Source organism: Peromyscus californicus, unplaced genomic scaffold (genome assembly GCF_007827085.1).
Source record: "Peromyscus californicus insignis strain IS unplaced genomic scaffold, ASM782708v3 Scaffold_6__1_contigs__length_162567912, whole genome shotgun sequence".
NCBI lineage: Eukaryota > Metazoa > Chordata > Mammalia > Rodentia > Cricetidae > Peromyscus > Peromyscus californicus.
In genome coordinates, this window is record NW_026294584.1 from 122,350,391 (window position 1) to 122,370,585 (window position 20,195).

Consider the following 20,195-nt stretch of genomic DNA (forward strand, 5'->3'; position numbering starts at 1 on the left):
TCCCCTTGTCCTCTCATCTTTCCTGTTTAAAAAATGTGTGGGTGTGTTAGAGTTTGTGTGTGGTGATGTGTGGGTGCTGTATGTATGTACTGATGTAGAGATGTCATCTTCTATCACTCTCTACCATGTAACCTTGAGACAGGGATTCTCATTGAATTGAAAGTTCACCGTTACAACTGGACTTGACAACCTGCAAGCTCCAGGGATCCATCCACCTGTCCCAGACCCTCAATGGTGGGGTTACAGGCATGCACAGCCACACTCCACATTTTACATGGATCCTGGAAATATGAACTCAGGTATTCATGCTTGTACAGCAAGCACTCTTACCATTGAGCTATCTTCCCAGTCCCATTCACATCTTTCTTACCTGCCTAACATTGCTGTTGTATCATTACATGTGGTGACACCGCCCTCACTCCCAGACCCCAGTTGTTTTCTTTTGTTCTAACTTAACCCTACCCTAGTCAAACTCAACCCTCTATGGACCTTGAATTTATACTTGTATAAGTGTCTGGGAATAAAACTGTAACTATTCTAATGCTCCACACTACTACAGATTCTAACACAACAAATTCCAGCATATACAAAATGATTCAACACAAAAGGTTCCTAGGCATGGCCATAGTGTACTGGTACTTCCCAATGTGTTCCCTGTCCTAAGAACTACTTCGTGTGACTTCCTCCGGTTGTTCACTCCTCCCATCCCCCCACTCTGGACTGATGAAGGACTTCACTTCCTTTTCCAATGGGAAATGGAAGGCATCATAAGGGACATCCCATCTGTTCTCAAGCCACTTCTAGCCATCCACTGCATCTTGTGTTTGCGTGCTCTGCCTTCCCTCTGTTACTCTGTTTCATGACCAGCTGCTCTCACTTAAGTTCGTTCCCTCCGGGTATACAATACATCCCATCCCTCTCTCGCCTACTTCAGGATAGTCCCTAGCATTGGTTGCCTCTCTTTTATGCGTAATTAGATTTTCCCTCTATCAAATGATCCATGTCAGCATTCAAGTGTGCTATGATCTCTCCCATTTCGACAAAACACCACAATCTTGACCTAGTTCCCCCTGTGACTATAACCTCACTTCTCAACTGTTCTTTAAAGCAAAACGACTTTCCCTAATCTCTCTTCTGAATCTATTTCAATGAAAGTGGTCTTGACAAATACATCAATGGCCTCATGCTGTTAAACTGCGTGAGTGATTTGAAATCATCTTACTTGAGTGGTGAGCAGGGATAAGGAACAGGACAGGACTGGATGAGACATCTGATTACCCCTCTAGCCAGAAGGTTACTTCTCTTATGTTTTCCTCCTACCTTACAGACCAGTTCTTGGTTTTCTCAGTTCTCTCTCTCTCTCTCTCTCTCTCTCTCTCTCTCTCTCTCTCTCTCCTACTCCTTAAAGGGGAGTGCCTCTTGTTCAGCTTGTACATTACTTCTTCATTCACACATTCACATGCACTCCAGTTGCTGGGTTCTAATGTAATCTAATACAATCTGAAGATTGTATTCCAATCTTCAGCCCATAACTGCCCGATTTTCTTCTCTATCCTGATATCAAATAGCCATTTCAAAGTTCACATAGGTTCAAAGCTCAAGCCCAAACAATGTGCCTCCTCAAATCTTCCTTTTATCAATTAAGAGCAAGTGAATCCATCCTTCATGGCTTCAGGGCTCTGATCTTGAATTCATCCAGATTTGGAATTGGAAGACAAGAGGACTCAGAAGCAGTTTGCAGTGATGGGAGCTCATATTAGGCCTTGGAGGAATCAGAAACACGTGAGATTCCACTGTGCGATGAGAAACCATTGAAAGTTTTTAAACTAAGGAATTGTAGGTTCAATACCATACTTGAGAAGACTGTGCTAACTACTGTGTCATTGGAAGAAGCAACTCTTCCTCTCACACCATTCATATCTATGTTCTGTTGGCAAATACTATTGGCTCCACCTTATGAGTAAAATCAGACTCCAGCTCTCTCTATACAACTTAATCCATGTCATCATCATTTGAAGTTAGTGGTGAATTCTAATTGGTCTATCTTAAAGATAACTCAAATTTGATTTATTCTAACTTGGATTCAATCACTGCTCTCTAAAATATCTGGCTAGCTTTAAGGGTCTCCTAATTGGTCTTCCTGCTTCTGCCTTTGGCCTTCACATGCTATTCTCGACACAGTAATTAGGACAATTTTCTCAAGTACAGTATTTAGCCTACACTCCCTTAGCTCAAAACCTTTCAATGGTTCCTCATCTCACAGCAGAATTTCACATGCTTTAATTCCTTCAAGACCTAATATGAGCCCCCATCACTGCAAACTGCTTCTGAGTCCTCCCTCCTTCCAATTCTTCTACCCAGTCTTCAGGTCTTGCCCTGCCCATTTTCCTGCCAATCTTCAAATGCACATCTTTTTTCATCTAGGGGTATTCCATACTAGGCACTCCCTGCTTCTCATAATTAGAAACTTGCATAAGAACAGAAATTCTTTATATCTGCACTCTCCAAAACAGTCACCACATGGGTGGCTATGGAACAGTTGACCTACAGTGAAAACAACTAAGGAAGTTAATTTTAAATATAATGTAAACATGGATGCCAGAGGTAGGACCTACCATATTCGACAGACAACTCTATTATGTTCTTCCTTGGAATATCCATAGGGCTCATTCCCTTGCTCCTTTCAGGCACCTGCTGGGGTCTCCCCATATCAAGGAGGGCCTCCCTAGTTATACTATTTACAGTGCTATCCCCATTGCCTGGTTTCTTTTCTATTTCCCCAAGGTAATTAGAAATATAAGGCACATGACATCATGTACTCCTTTACCTGTTGTCTTTATGTTCAAGTTAAGATTAGAGGAAGTCCAAATAAAGCCAGGGGTTTTGACAGCTTTGTTTTCAGTGCCCAGAACTTGACCTAGTGGTGTAGACTGGTAGTTCAATAATTACCCATTGATTCAGTCAAGAGTCTGCCATCAACTGTTACCTTCTTAAGTGGTCTTGAATAAGTACAGTCCTCCTCCAAACCTGACTCTTCTCTTCTTCTCATTATCCTCTGATATTCAGAACTTTGGTTTTTCTTAGTACTTAGAATTAATAAACCCTCTATTGGTCTGTGTACTTGATTCCTGTCTGTCCACTCTCTAGATTATAAACTCCATGGGGCACAGACTGTGTCCATTTTGTGAAGATAACATTGTGTGTGGCCCAAAGCTGTTACTCCTTAAAGAGCCTGTCTTTCTAGTTTATGAGGCACTAAAATCTGCCACCCAATAGGATTCCATAACGATTCACTGAAGAATACATTAATTATTTAATCTTCCGAATGAAGGGTTTCAGTTAGTTGGATGGATAAGCCTTCTAACTCATGCTGCATCATGCAGTTCTTAAAGCAGTGCTCAAACAGGGGTCAGCACAACTGCACAGCATCAGAAAGAAGCCAACTGGGCGAGGACTTGGTCTTGTGGGATTGCGGGCTCTGAATCCCTGAGGGATGTGAGGATACTGAAGGAGAGCAGGCATTGTACTCATTTCTCTGCTGTCTAGCTCTTCATTCTCTCCCTGACCTGACGGGCTTTGCTGTGAACGTTGCTCTTTTGTTATAGTGCTTTTGTGAAAAGGCTCTGGGGGGAATTCTCATGTAGTTAACCTGACCATCTTCATGACACCTGTCACTTGTGTGAAATGACTATCCCTGCTCAATTTCTTGCTCTCTTTCCACCTCATCCAAGGCTCCAAGAGGGCAGTTCCCATTAATAGGTCCTTCCTTCCTTTACTACATGAAGTTTTAGAAGGCCGCAAAGATGGGGCACTGAGCCAGCAGTAAACTTGCCTACTCACCTTTAACATTTCTAGCCCATAAAATACACTTTACTACCAGAGAGTGGGGAGTTCTTGAGCGTTAATGTTTTCTAAAGGACATCCCCTCAGCTCCAAACAGATACCCATAAAATAGAACTGGGAGCCAAGATTAGGCCCTTCACTACAACATCTGCTTTATCAAGATCAGTGTTAGAATCAACTTAGTCATTATCACTTGCTTACTGATTTAAGAAAAAGGTAAAATTGTTTCTCATCTATCTTACTATAGGGAAAAATCACACCAGGCCTTATTTAGATTCCTACCGAAGTTATTTCTCCTCATTATAATGAAAAATACTGTTAATAGTCATCAACTATAAAACAGATGTTCATTATTTCATTTCAGGGTTAAAATTTAAGTTTGCTCCATAAATTGGTAACACATTTCTAATTCTGATCTGTGGCTCTTATTTTCAGCCCTTGTGCCAGTCAATAAAAAGCTCAGAGCCTTGGGGCTGGACACTTTTATGTGTGGTACTATGAGGATGGACTGTAGTGCATAGGCATCACTTATCCAAGTCCATTTTCAAAGGGTAATTTTTTTCTGCCAACTCTCTTCACTTTCAGAGGCTGAGCGGTGAACTTGCCCTCCATGAACCAACCTCAGAGGCAGCTGTTGACACTTCCGGTTATTTAGTGTCCCTGGAGACAAAGCCATCTTTAAAATTAAAATCCTAAGAAGCAGCTGAGTTTCTGAGCCTCCTCTTGGCCCTCCTGATTCTTCTCCGATTTCTTGTTCTATGAAATTACTGATAGTAATGGACTCATTATGTTTTTAGGAAATGAAAAAAGAATCATGATGAATTAATCTAAGATAAAATTGCTATAATTTGGTTAATTGCTTAGTGGCTTTCATCCATAATGGACGCAGTGACCTCTAAAATAAATTTAATATTCTCTCTCATTGGTTGTAAACCTTACAGAGTTGGAATGCTGGTACACGGAGTGAATCTGAAGTAGAGAAATACACAAGCTTACAGAATACAGTGGATAAGTGTATCATCTCATCAAGGGGAGCTAATGGCACAAACTGGGGTTCTAATGATATTGTCAAACAGAGGTATGAAGCATATCTGCTATAACAAGAGGCAGGCAAAAATGGGAGATGGAGAGAGGGTGATTACTAATATAGACATGTACCTGTATAAGAACAACCGCACATTGTCAGTACCACAATACAGTAGCAGTGGGTGACTTAAGGAACTGAATATTTCAAAATAGCTAGTAGACAATACTTTGAATACAATACAAATACATGCTAAATGTTTGGAATAATGTGTGTGCTGATTATTCTGATCCGATCATTAAACTGGTCATAGAACATCATTATTCTGAATGTAAAAATATTTACAAACATTATGTGTCAATTAAAAATCTACTAAAATGGAAACTCAAGAATCATCTATAATTAGAAATCAAGTTTTCTTAAGTCATTCAAAAACTTATTTTTTCAGTCATCAAAATTTTATCACAAATTCTTTTACCACCTAGAAACAAATGACACAGCTTTGACTGTTCTTTAACTACTAGGGAAGTTTCTGGCATGGATGGCCATCCAGGAGGCATTTATTCCCCTTCAGCCCATCTCAAAAATGAATAGAAGCAGCAGGAAAAAGAAGAGGAGAAATTACAAGCAAGATAAACTCTCTTCTGGCTGAGTTTTACTCACTTCCCATGTCTCTCGGGTTCATCTAGTTTACAGTCACGTGATGTATCCGTTCATGCAGGGTCAGGAGAGTGGAGGTAGTGTAGTGAAAATTACCCTTGTGTGGCATGAAGAGGCCTTGAATCTAGCTCCTGACAGCCTATAACTACCATGTGACTCATACCAATGTCTTTCTGCCACCCCCTTGTCTACTAAATGAGGGGGCTGGGAAAGCTATTCTCCAAAGGCATCTTCAACTTATGAATCCTACAAGTCAATGAAATATAATGACTTACATGGAGATAATTCATTCAATCAAGTCATACTGCCTCAACCTCAATGATTTTTTAGGTTTCAAAGTTCAAATGTAATTACAAAGAAATGAAGGGAATGGCAATGAGTTTCCTCTTAATGTTCACAGGCATCCAAGGCAGCAGTTCACTGTCTTTAAATGCACATGGACAATTAGCAATTAACATCGTCTGGAGAGCAGCAAATAATCAGAAAGCCTTCTGGCAGGAGGGAGTCATAAAGTTTCATCCGATTACTTAACCAATATTTTATCACATGATAACTTAGCTACCTTTCTATCCACTGTAATAACATACACCGTGCAATAATTAGAAATGATTCAAGGCCTGGCATCCTTTGGCCAGGCTAGGTCCTAAGGAAATTGCTTACTTTGTCAGAATTTGGTTGGTTTGTGCCAAAAAAGAAAAGGTCTATAATTACTTTCTCGTGGCCAGTATTTAAAAAAATCCCTCCCCCACCCCCAAATTAAAGCATTAGCTCAACAGAGTCTAGCCTTAGACCTAGCTCAGGAAATACTAGATTCAAGAGATAATATAGTACCACTTGGACCCAGGCTTACCCACTTTCACCCCATCTACTCTACATTGATTTATTACCAAGTACCCACATGAGTCTTTAGGTTCAACATTTACCTCTAGGATCATGACTGACAACATGCAGCAATTGTCTTTCTGGGTCTGGGTTACCTCACTCAGTATAATTTTTTTTCTAGTTCCATTCACTTACCAAAGTTTCAATGTTTCACTTTTCTTTACAGCTGAATAAAATTCCACTGTATATAGGCACCCCATTTGCATTGTCTGTATACCATCCAGGCTGCTTCTATGTCCTAGCTATTGTAAACACAGCGACAAGGAACATGAATGAGAATGTGTCTCTGTGGTAAGAAATAGAGACCTTTGTGTATCTGTCTAAGAGTGGTATAGCTGGATCGTGTGCTCCATCAACTTCCAGCATTTGAAGGAACTTCCACACTGGTTTCATAGTGGCAGCACCAGTTTGCACTCCCACCAACATTAAATGAAGATTCCCCTATCCCACATTCTCACCAGCATTTGTTGATTTGTTGTCATTTTTCTTGATGTTATTTCTTTCTGACCAGGGTAAGATGAAAACTCAAAGGAATTTTAGTTTGCATTTCTCTAATGGTTAAGGATGTTGAACATTTTTTCCAAACATCTCTTAGCTATTTGCATTTCTTCTTTTGAGAGCTCTAGGTTCAGTCCCAGTCAGCCTGTTTTAAAATGGGGTTCCTTTCTTGGTGTTTAGTTTTACAAGTTCTTTGTATATTTTAGACATTAATCCTCTGTACAGCTGGAAAAGATTATTTCTCCTATTGTATCAGCTGCTTGTCAGTCAATTAACAGTTTCCCTTAATATAGAAACTTTTAAATTTCAGGAGGCCCACTTTTTGACTATTGGTCCTATTTTCCTGGTGCCTATGGCAACAATGTGGCTAACTGCTTCCAGTTATGGGCATATATCTTCCTGTATTCAAATAAAAAAAAGAGTACGTTTTTTCCCTCCAAAAATCAAGACAAAAATCCTGGGCATGAATTAAAACACATGATCAAGTCTGAACCAAGAACAACGATGCTTGGTTACAATATGCTGACCAGCTCCATAGTAGATCATATGCCTAACCTTAAAATTGTGGAACTAACGGATCAGCCACCCTGCCCACTCTGGTGAAATAAAAGCCAGGACAAGAGATGTTCCTGGGGGAATTGGAGTAATGATAGCTAGAATTGGGTGATGGGAGGGTTACATATCCCCTTCATAGCTGAAGTAGCACAAAGTCTCAGGAGTGTCTTCACAAACCTGGGCAGCTTCCTACAAATCCTGTGACAAGTCTATTTAAAGCTCAGAATTCAATGTGTTTAAAAAAAGGAAGCAGTAAAGCACAGTGGTTATGCTCAGAGAATTTGAAATCCTACAACTTTGGCTTTAAGCTCTGGTTCTGTCACTTATTAGTTCTTCGACTCTGAACAAGTCACTCAAATTTTACTTATTTGAAAATATGGCAAATCATAGACTCACCTCACAGGATTATGAAAGAATTAAATGAGAAAATGAATATACCGCTCTTAGCAAAATACCTAGCATTTAGTCAACTAAATGACAATCATTATTAACAGAGGGAGGGAAAGGCTTGCCCAAATCCACGCAGCTAATTAATAGTAAAGCTGCAACTAAAATTGAGTCTCCTCACTACTAGCTCAGAGCTAGAAGTGAATTGAGCTGAAATTTTATACCATACAAATCAATTATATCAAAAAGATCATTTTAAAAAGTCAATCTTTCTTCCAATATTGCTACCTGGAGCCTCATGGATCATATTTCAGGGAGCCATATAATCTTAAATCACCAAGCCTGTTGAGAAGGGATCAAGAGAAGCTGGTCACATTTTACTTCACTGAACTAAGTCCAGATAGACGAGAGAAAAATAAGACTGACCTGAGCCATCTCTGAGATTCCTGGGAGGGTACCAGGATCAACAGCCAAGTATTTATGAGTGCTCTCTCTATGTTTAGGAAAATATAGGAACTGAGAATGTTGGTAGAGTCCTTGCCTAACATGCATGAAGCCCCAGGTTCTGTCCTCAGCACCACATGAATTGCATAAGAAGTTTCACGGAATCGCCCCTCAAGTAAACTTATCACCCAATTCCATTTCCCAGGGCTTGTTTCCAGGGAAACCAAATTAAGACATTCTTCTGGGAGCACTGTTTCTCCTGATGGGTTGTAAGATTAAGGTTCGGGAGGTAAAATCATTGAGAAGTCTATGTGATTTTCATTGTCAGGTTTTGAAACAAAAGGGACAGGCAGCTGCTGCAGAGTAGCCATTTGACAAGCTGCAGCGTGTGTGTGTGTGTGTGTGTGTGTGTGTGTGTGTGTGTGTGTGTGTGTGTGTGTGTGTATGTGTGTGTGTATTCGTGTATGTATATGTGTGTATGTGTGTGTATCTGTATGTGTGTGTATGTGTGTGTGCACATATATATTGCATTTCTCTGATTTTTCTATTATATTTAACAAAAATACTCTTCTACTTGCTTTACTCCAATTACAGTTTAAGAGAATTTCAGAAATTCTGAGGTTGAACTAGAACCCCCGTGCACACTAAGCATTCTCAGCATATCAAATTCTAATGTGAAATCAAGGATCCTGATGGAGGTCAAGGACTAGTAATGAAAATAAAAATAAAAAGGACTCAATTTGATAAAGAGGTGGCCAGGGAACTAGAGGTGAAAGCACACATCCATAAATGCATGCAGAGCAACTCACAGGGCCACATAATAACTAATGGATTTCCTTTCGATGACATGTTTTCAGTCCAAGGAATTATATGAGTGTAGTGGTGGCTTCATTACACTATTTATATCACATTTATAATCCTGACCCTTTCCCTAGAGGGAAAAACTGGGACAGACATATTTAGTCCAGTGACAGAACTGGCTGATCCCTCAGTGGTTGATGTCTCAATGGTTGGTTCATGAGCAGTTCTTGAGGTCTCTAAGGAGCGTATAACTCAAAATCTTTGCTTGATTTTTGGTTAATAAATAAGGATATACTTTTATATCTGAGATGGTGCTACCTGGGTAGAAATACTTTGTTTTGTATGTTTAAAAAAAAAAACTATCCAGGTAAAGTCTCCCTCTAAATTGGAGGTAAGGAACTAGCTAAGGGATTATGGTTAAGATGTAAAAGATGACAGTGTCTGTTTTAGAGACAGGAAAGGACTGGCAGAGAACAGACAGTTGTATGGCCCTGGTCCTGAAGGTAAGCCAGTGCCAGAATTGCGCCAAACCTTAGTGTCTTCAGAATCGCAGGGTAGCGTGGCATTGGAGAAAAGGAACATGGGGCTCTAAGTCTGTATTAAGACTCTGAATGCTGCTTCAGTTCTCAGAGATGTGTGCTCAGATGATTATTTCAGCATACTGTGGCTTAAATTATTCTTGGGATGTTCATAATGGGTGGTGTACTATTGGTAAAACACACTGCTCCCAGTGTCTTTAAAATGAGGCAAAGAGAAGCGGGACTTCAAGCAAACTTCCATCATCTGAAGTGGAAATGGGAATCGGAGGAAGGGTGGAAGAACCATGAAGAACTTTTTCATTGCTGACATTTCATGGCACCACAACCAAAAAATGTAATTACAAAAAAAGTAGAAACATTTTGACACAAAAATCTAAATTTTTTTCCCTCTGTTGCATACTTGGGGGATTAAAAAAAAAACTAAAGAAAGTTTAACTTTCTTAAATGAAGGGCTTGGTGAATCCAGTTGGTGTTCTGCTATGCTAATGTGAGGTCTGTCTATGATGAGCTTTGTAGGCAGGCTTGCTCGACATGGGCAGAGTAAAGCTTGTGCTCCAGAAGTGTTGATGTGCTCACAAATACATCTGGTGATTTCTCTCATTTTATTAGCCTAATCTGGCCAGGTTAAATAAAGATGACCAGAGACCTTTCTCAACTCAAGAAGGACACTTGTTTTTCTCCATATCCTGCAGAGACCTGGGAGACAGGAGTCAGTGCTTACCATTGGTTCATTTTCTCAGCCCAGTGACAAAATGCCTGACAAACCAGCTTCAGGAAAGATATGTTTATTTCTGCTCACAGTTTAGGTGACACAGCCCAGCACAGCAGGGACAGCTCAGGAGGAGTGAGAAGGAGACGTCAAATTGTGTCCACAGTCAGGAAGCAGAGAGCAATGCAGGCTGTTAGGGCTTAGTTTTTCCCTTTTCACGAAGTCCACAAGCCCAGCCTATCTGACAATGCTGTCTGTATTCAGGAAGTGCCTTCCCTTCTCACTTAATTCCACACCCCCAAGAAGCACCTACACAAACATCCCCAGAAGGGTATCTCTAAGTGATTCTAAACACAGCCCAGCTGATAAGTGTTGCAGGATATTTGATCACACTGTGAACCCCGAGATTGTGTTCTTTACTGGAAAAACTGCTCCTAGTTGTGGTGTGGCTCAGCCCTAGCACACTCCTTTCTTCCAAGAGCTTTCGGCTTGAACATTGTAAACAGAATTACATAAAATCAACCTTAGGCCAAGAGGCAGAGCAAGCAACCAGTTGACAGGAAACAACCATAAAGAGAAAGAAAAAGTCAGGAGAATAGAGAGAGAGAGATACACACACACAAAGGAAGTAGAAGGGAGGGACATCCAGTGGAGGAGTTTTTGCATCAGACAGAAAGTACTTTTTTTCTGGGATGAAGGTGGAGGAGGGTGCTTTCTCTGTCTCTCTGAGCTAGCAGGTTTTCACCCCAGCATCTAGCTTCCAAGTCTTTATCGATAAAATAGAATGATAGAGATTTAGATAAAAACAATGGAAGTTTGTTATTGTCGTTGTTGTTTTTTAATACATATGAGTACTTTGCTTTCATATATGTATGTGTACCTGATGTGTGTGTGCCTGATGCCCATGGAAGTCGGAAGAGGGCGCTGGATCTCCTGGAACTGGAGTTACAGATGTGTTGTGAGCCACCATGTGGGTGCTGGGACCCAAATCCAGGGCTTCTGTAAGAGCAGCCAGTGCTCGTGACCACTGAGCTGTCTTGTCTTGCCAGCCCCAATAATAAAGGTTAACCATCATACACAACTAAAAGTTCCTCTCCTTGAAAAGAAGTGCCAACAGAGCTCAGGTAATTCACTTCAAACCGAAATGGTTTTCTCAGTCTTCTTAGTTTTTCAGCTTATCTTATGATATAAGCTGGTTAGCTGGATAATTTCCATTCAAGAAATGACAAGGGTGCCGCACGCCTTTAATCCCAGCACTCGGGAGGCAGAGCCAGGCGGATCTCTGTGAGTTCGAGGCCAGCCTGGGTTATCAAGTGAGTTCCAGGAAAGGAGCAAAGCTACACAGAGAAACCTTGTCTCGAAAAAACAAAAAAAAAAAAAAAAAAGAAATGACAAGGTCAAAGTTCATACTTATTAATGGATACTAGGCAACTCATCTGGTTTAATAACACTAGTGATATAGAAAATACCATTCACTGTACTGGAAAAACAAAACAAAACAAAAACATTACTTTAATGATGCCAACAATATTTCAACCCACAAGTCCATAAAAGAGTCTAACTGATTCTGGCATATCTGTTCTCATCAGTTGTGGTGCTAAGTTTTCCCATCATTGATTTCTTCATCTATTTTCAAAGGTGGACTCATAATTACACTAGTAATTGCCAAAGTAATTCCTCTATTATTGCTTTGCTCTTTGGGTGTCCTTTTCTTCAGCTAAAGGTTACTGCACCCACTAATCAGAGATGAGGAAAAAGCCCTTGAAGGTCATTTATGAAGCCTTGTCCTAAAGAGAAACCTTTTGAAACTTAGGACCTTTTCCAGTTTTTAGCTGAAGAATTTTCTAAAGGGTGTCCTCACATGCAAAAAAAAAAAAAGTTTTCAATATTAAGTGAAAACATTTGAGGTGTAGAGTAAAATTAGACTGCCATTAGGAGACCAGGTGCTGTGGACTGAAACTGTCCAGGATAATTCATGTGTTGGAAACACAAACCCAGTGCTGTCGTGCTGAGAGGGATGGAACTGAGATATCCATCACCAGCCCTAGTAACTGACAATTTGATTGGGTGGTTGGTGCTTCATTGACCCTGAAAAGTGATCACTCACTAAAAGGCAAGCATAGACACAAGGGCTTTGCTTTCAGGCATAGTCTATTGTCATTATATAAGGCCCCATATTGGCTTTTCTTCTTCTTTTTCTTTATCTGCCTGCCTTTCTGCCTTTTGCCATGTAAGAATACAATGTCTACCCTTTCCAAAGGACACAGTATTAAAGCCGCCATCTTGACAGCAGGAAGCAGCCTCTCCAGCTATAGATAGCTTGATCTTGGACTTTTCAGTCTCTAGAACCGTGAGAATTTTCTACATAAATGTTCTGCATAAACCATTCTTCCTGTGTCATTTTCTTAAAGCAGTACCAAAGATTCTCATCTTCCTTCTGCTGCTAATAGGTTATATGTTGTTTGCTAATCATTTAATAACTCAAGTGAAAACATCTCTTATTTGTAAACTGAAAGACTGGATGGAATCTTTCAGGTTATTAGAAAAAGAAATGTTACTGAAATCCTTTAAAACATTGAGCTCATTGCCTGGTTTGGGGGTCTATAAAGCCTTTTTACAAGAATCTGTTTCTCTCCCAGTGAATGAGGACAGAGGTAGGAAATACCCGAAGTCAGATGAAAGGAAAATTTGCATATCCCACCTTGGTTACTAACCCTTTCATTAGTGGGTAGTCAGTGAAGCCCCATCATCTCCTGCATAGAACTTGGGGGCAGGATGCCCATAATCTAGCCCTTCATCAAAGTCAGATATCACATTTTCCTATCAGTGTTCAGAAGAGACGATAATGGAGTTGTCACAGAAAGCAGGAGTTTTCTAAAGCAACAAACCCAAATGAGGTATCACAAGAGCTTGTAAGAGAAGTTGATATTGGGGGAGGCGGGAAACACCCTGGGCTGAAAAGAAGGTTCAGTGGTTATGAACACATATTATTCTTGCAGAGGGCACGAGGTTGGTTCCAAATACCCATATTGGACTGTCCACAGCCACATGTGACTCCAGTTCCAGGGGGATTCCAGGCCTCCAGCCTCCAGGGGCCCCTAAACTCTCATTAAATACCTGCCTATACACATACATATAATTAAAAATAAAATAAATCTTAAAAAGGATGACACACAGCAAGGAAGAAGTAAAATGAAATAGTCATCATATCTAAGAGGCCTCTGGGTTCTATCTACACAGGTGGGGAACACTTAACCCCCTGGGTTCCTTCTAACACATGATTCTGTGACTTTATAATACATCTAGATAATTTAATATGTGGAAAGAACAGACCCCAGAAACAATGTCATCCTAACTACAAATCCCCTGTTAATGCAGACATAGCCTCTTTGATCCCCCTCAATAAATCACTAGAATATAATATTTGACCCAAATCCATCAATATCTTGAATTTTTGGGTCATTCTCTATGTAGTTGAAGCTATATGCAAAAGCCACTGGCCCAAGTTCATTAATCATATTTACCAGCACTCATGATCCATTTTACAAACTATTTTTATCCATTGCTTTAAAAATCCAGTTAATGTGGATGATTTTTTTCCTTAATTGGTTGTAATGCAAAGTAAGACTTCAAAGCAAAGGCTCATGTGTTACAATTGCTTGTTTTTCCAAAATCAAGTGGACAATTGTCCTTTGGATACCAATTAGTATGAGCACTGGTCCAGCTCTGCTGTTCTCAGTCTTAATGAAGTGAAATAGTTCCAGAGTTCTAGTTTGCGTTGCTGATTTTTTTTTCTTGGTTGCTAATACCTTTTTAAGCAAGCCTTTAAGGGTGTATTTTAACAGTGTTTTACGCAACTTTAAATGCAAAATATATAAAAGAAATTGCATTGTGCCAGGTCAGTAGGCTAGGATTAAATTAGATGTTTGGGAAAGCCTATTGTGTGTGGTAAAGTACTGCACCACTGTTAATTACAATAATAATAAACATTTGGAGCAGTGGAGGGGCGTGGCTAACAGCATGGGCTTTAGAAGCAGAACAACCTGGGTTTGGATCGTGCCTTATCTCCTACCAGCTCTGTAATTTGACAAGTTTTTCAATTCCTATGTGTCTCCTTTGCTGGCCTATTAGATGTGAATAATATCAATATCTACTTCCCGGAGTCATTCTGAGTAGTAAGTAGAGAATGTATATGTAAAGGACTTATAAAGAACTGGCTCAATACATGTTAATATGAATATTAATGATATTAACTCAATTGATGTTTGTTAGGAATAAATGTGCTGATTAATCAATGATTTTATTTTAGGATTTAATGAGAAAATGTATGCAGTAGACACAGCATGAGTCATTGTGGGTGTTGTCTAATTTCATTGCCCTCAAGAAGTTGCCTGTTATAAAATGCACCATTACTGAGCATACCTCCAAGGGGAAAAATGCTGTCAATTCACTATAAGAAACCCACAACCATGAGGCACATCCCTACTGCACAGAAGTAAAATTCAGGGCAGGGGCATTTGCTTTAGAATCCATAAGATAGAATTGTTTTAAATACACAGTAGAATGGAAAAAATGATAAAAGAAAAAAGAAAGGGTGGAAAATAAAATATTCTCATCAAAATTAATTCTCAGTGGCCTCAGAACTGTGAATTTTTCTTTCACTCACAAACCCCAAATTGTGATTCTTTTTTTTTTTTTTTTTTGGTTTTTTTTTGAGACAGGGTTTCTCTGTGTAGCTTTGCGCCTTTCCTGGAACTCATTTTGGAGACCAGGCTGGCCTCGAACTCACAGAGATCCGCCTGCCTCTGCCTCCCAAGTGCTAGGATTAAAGGCGTGTGCCACCACCGCCCGGCCCAAATTGTGATTCTTGTTGGTGAGGAAGAAACATTCAGGAAACTGCTGGAAGCAGCTAATAAATAATCCTAGACTAAGATCATAGTGAATTAGGACAAATCTTCCATGACATTCACAGATTAGAGATTGAGTAGTCATGAGACATCGGCTCTAGCTCCCATCCAAAGTCAATGCCTCTTCTACAGCATCTCTCAATCATACACATGATGTTCCAATTGCATTTCATCCCAAGGTCCCTCTCAAAATGTCTCAGAGTTGCTCTTATAGGAATGTGAATTCCCTTCCACACTCCAGTACTGAGGTAGGCAGGGAGAGGCTGGCAGTAGGTAGGGGCATGCTAATCATCACTGCCAGTCTTGAGGGGAAAGTGGGTGATGTGGCTCTAAGTGGCAAAGGGGAAAATACCATGTGAAGTATAATTTAAACAAGAAATGAAGAATAAATGACATAGAAGAGGAGGAGGGGAAGGGGGAAGAGGGAGGAGGAAGGCTGAGGAAGATAAAGGAGGAAGGGAAGCAGGAAAATAGAGGAAGAGGAAGGAGGAAGAGGGGTAGAAAAAGAAGGGATAAAATGGGAAGCAAGGCGAAGTCTCAGGTATTTCAGCAAACATTTCCAGCCAATGATTCCAGCAGCAGGTGGGAGAAAGCAGGGCTGTCTTGGAGTACAGGAATTGAGTAAAAACAGCATAGTTTCCGACTTTAGGGAAAATTCCTGCAGTTACTGAGGGACAGAAGCTATGCCCACTTGCCATCAGCATGACACCTCAGGATGACCTACTAAGGAGTCTCATCAGTTAGGAATATTAGAAATTAGAAACATTGGAAATTGTATTTTCTTTCTTTCTCTATTTCTTCCCTTCTTTCTTTGGTTCCTTCTTTCATTTTGAATGTGTGTGTGTGTGTGTGTGTGTGTGTGTGTGTGTGTGTGTGTGTGTGTGTGTGTAGTGTGTACATGTGTAAGAGTATTTCATGTGTGTGGCATACAGAGGTGTACATGTGTATGTAGAGGCCAGAGGTTGACACGGTGCCCTCTTCAGTCACTCTTCACCTTATATATTGATGTAGGCTCCCTCACTTGAACCCTGAGCTCCATATTCAGCTATTCTAGCTTGGCAACTTGCTCAGGGGATTCTCTGTATGGATCTTCTGAGTATTGGGATTACAGACAGGTTGCTATACCCACTGGCATTTATGTAGATGCTAGGGGTCTGAACTCTGGTCCTCAGATTTGCATCGCATGCACTTTGCCCACTGAGCCATGACATCAGCCATAATTGCTTTTCTACTTCCTGAGACTAAATACCTGACAAGAAACAGCTTAAGGAGAAAGGCTTTATTTTGGCTCATATTATGAGGCTAGAGTCCATCGTGGCCTCGAAGCCCTGGCTACAGATGCTGGAGGCAAATAGTCACATGTATCCATTGTCAGGAAGCAGAGAGACAAATGCAGGTACTTCACTGACTTACTTTTTATTCATCCTGAGATTTCAACTCATGGAATGATGTTTCCCACAGTCAGGTAGGGCCTTTCCTACCCAATTAAATCTCTCTGGAGCCACTCTTACAGACATGCCCATGGGTAGTCTGTGATTCTAAATCTCACCAAATTGACAATCAAGATTTACTGTCACAGAAACCTTCCAACAGTTCCCAACCCACTTGAACCGTACAGCTTTCTAGAAAGCTTAATAAACACAGCAGTATTTTAGCCTTATCTCCAAAGACTGTGATTTCACTGCCCTTTGTTTTGGGACTCTATATGATCAATTGTTTTTGAAAAGCTTCACTTGAGTGATTCTAATTTAGGTCCAAGGCTGAGAATCTCTGAGATGAGTCGACCTACTCACTTTACAAACTGTGGTTCAGACTAGTATGCCTACCCACAGAAACACAGCAAAAATCATCAGAAGGAACTGTAAAAGAGCCAGTAGTGACCTGAATTCTCCACTTAGCCACACAGAGAGAATGCATCCATGTCTTGGCATAGCCTCATGGTGGAGTACATGTTCCTGGCATCTTGACATTGAACTTGATCATGTGACTTGTCCTAGCCAATGGGTTGTTGCTGCAGGGTTGAGTTTGTTTTCTTAGCCTGCTGCCTTTTTCCATAAGAAGAAATTGTCTTACAAAACTGGTACCTAATCCAAGGAAAATGAAAAATTCCCAGACAGACTAAAGGTCAGACAAGCTAGACATGCATGAGTCACAATAAATCTTATTATTGTGAAGCATTGTTCTTGGAGTCCCTTGTTAGGTTGTGCTGTGAGCTGAAGGAAACCCAGGCTTCCTAAGGAAGTTTGTGTCCTCCCTGGACTGCTAAATGTTTATTAAACATAGGCTGTGGGGCACTATCAAGTGATGATCTGCATGAAAGTGCTTCATTCAAGACATATCAATCAGCCAATCAGATTCCTCTGATGAATAGCACATATAGTATGTACATGTAGGAGTCAAATGTTCTTTTTGATGAGGTATACTTCCTCCATTGGACATATCTACATATGCCTATTATTTCTATAAATCCTAAATAATTGCAACGAACAATCTTTTAGCACTACTATATAGAACATTTATTTGATTGTATGAAAACTTTATTTTTTAAAATCACAAGCTCCATTTTACAGAATAGAAAAATCAAGGCCATCTGAGATAAATTACTTGCCCAAAGTCAGACAGCCAAAATGAGAAGTACAAAGGATAAAAGGTACAGTAAATGATATATTGCTCCCAACTTGACTTCATTTCTGTGTCCAATAAAACTATTCATATTGGTTAATTTTACAGATAAACACTCACCCAATCTGCTGCTTTTTCTTCAAGCATTAATTGTCTCTAATTCTTTACTTTTACTTTTACTTTTACTTTTACTTTTATTTATTTATTCTTTTTTTTGACAGGTTTCTCTGTATTGCCCTTGCTGTCCTGGAATTCACTCTGTAGACCAGACTGGCCTCAAACTTGTAGAGCTCTGTCTACCTTTGCCCCTTGAGTGCTGGGATTAAAGACATGCACCACCGCCACCCTGCTTGACTTTTTATTTTTAAATTAACATGTGATAATTGTACATATTTATAAGGTAGAGTGCTGTGGTTCTACACATGCCAATCATGGTCATTGGCCCATTTATCATTGCTTTGTGGTAGGGACAGTCACACCTCTCTTTTCTAGCTATTTTAGAATACACAACACATTACCATTATCACTAAGTATAGTTCTTTCACCATGCCCAGAACACACTTATAAACCTGTGCCTCCTGATCACCCTCACCCCTCCCTGCCTTTTTACTCCTAGAAGACTCTTTTTTTGTAAGCCCTGTTCAATTCTCTTTCTGTGTGATCAGCTTAAACCCATCCAACATATTTTGAGATCATGCAGTATACGTCTGCACCTAGCTTACTCTACTTCTAATATATTCCAGATTCACACATGGTCTCAAAACTGACAGGATTGTATTCTTTCTTAAAGGCTGAAGAGTCTATTTCTGGGGATATATATTGCATTGCCTTTATCCATTCAGATGTTATGGGATGTTTAGGTAGATAACAAAGTTTGGTTATGGTAAATAGTACTACAATAAGCATGGTAGCATACAGTTAGTCTTTCTTCAAATTGACATTTAACTACAGGAGTCTATAAAACCTGAAAATACTATCTATAACACATTATGATCATTTTCTTATGCTTCCAGACTTATAAGTAACCTATATTTTTCTGATGAAGAGCAGTTATACTATAAATAGAATTTGGGGTCAGGACAGAAAGTGTCTGATAATAACACTAACCTTCAAGAACTGCAGTTATCTGGAAAATGTCAACTACACTTGAGTAAGCTTTCTGAGGGTTTCTCTACCTCTAATTGTCTCTATATTTTAAACTCAAATTTCAGCAGTACTGATAACTGTAAAAGGAGAAAAGCCATAGGTCCAAACCAATAGCACCACAGCACTATAATTTGGGAATGACTGTTCTATTATTATTATTATTATTTATCATTAAGTAAATATCAATTGTTTTAAAAACTTTGTAGCAACTATACAGGCAAATCCCATTTGTCTTGCAGATACACATAATTTCATTCTCTAGAGTTTATAAGCAGCCTTTGTGACTTACTATGACTTCTTAGGATCAGGAACCTCTCCCAAAAGTTGGGCTGTTACATACTGATGTGGGTATGTACAGTTAATGATTTTCTTACCCACCAGAGGCTAAAAATGTTAGCTTCTCTTTCTCTGAAGTTCTCTTCCTGCCAGGGCATCTGGATGTGATCTAGACTCTGCTGATCAGATGTTGGTAGTTCCTGAGGCCTGTCCCTTTCTATGAGGAAGATGGAAGATTTCCCCTAGAGACCTCTCTCTGTGTAAAAGAATGGAGGCCTACAGCTATCCCTAACAGCAAACAGAGAGTAGAATAAATACTGAACATTTTGTCACTGAAATTAGTTCTAGCAAGGGAGAAGATGGTTGGGGACAGCTTTTGTCTAATCTTTCAGAGGGACTGCATTACCATTCCTGATTTATATACAACAAAGCAAAGGGTGTTGAGAGAAGAGGTGAATTGCTTTCCATAGCTAATAAATTCATAAATAAATCAGAAGGATTTAAAACCAATATTTACCATTATCTTAATCATTGTTCTATTGTTGTGAAGAGAAACCATGACCAAGGCAACTCTTATAAAAGAAAGTATCTAATTGGGAGCTTGCTTACAGTTTCAGAGGTTACTCCATTATCATCATGTTGAGGAGCAGGACAGCATATATGATACGGTAGCATTAACTGCAATCTACATTCTGACAAACAGAGAGAGAGAGACTGAGCCTGGCATGACCTTTTGAAATCTCAAAAGCCTCCCCGAGTGATATACTTCTTCCAACAAGGCCACACCTCCTAATCCTTCTAGTCCTTTCAAACAGTTCCACTGCCTGTTAAATTAAACCTTCAAATATATGAGCATATGGGGGCCATTCTTATTCATACCACCACAGTCATACTTAAAAGTC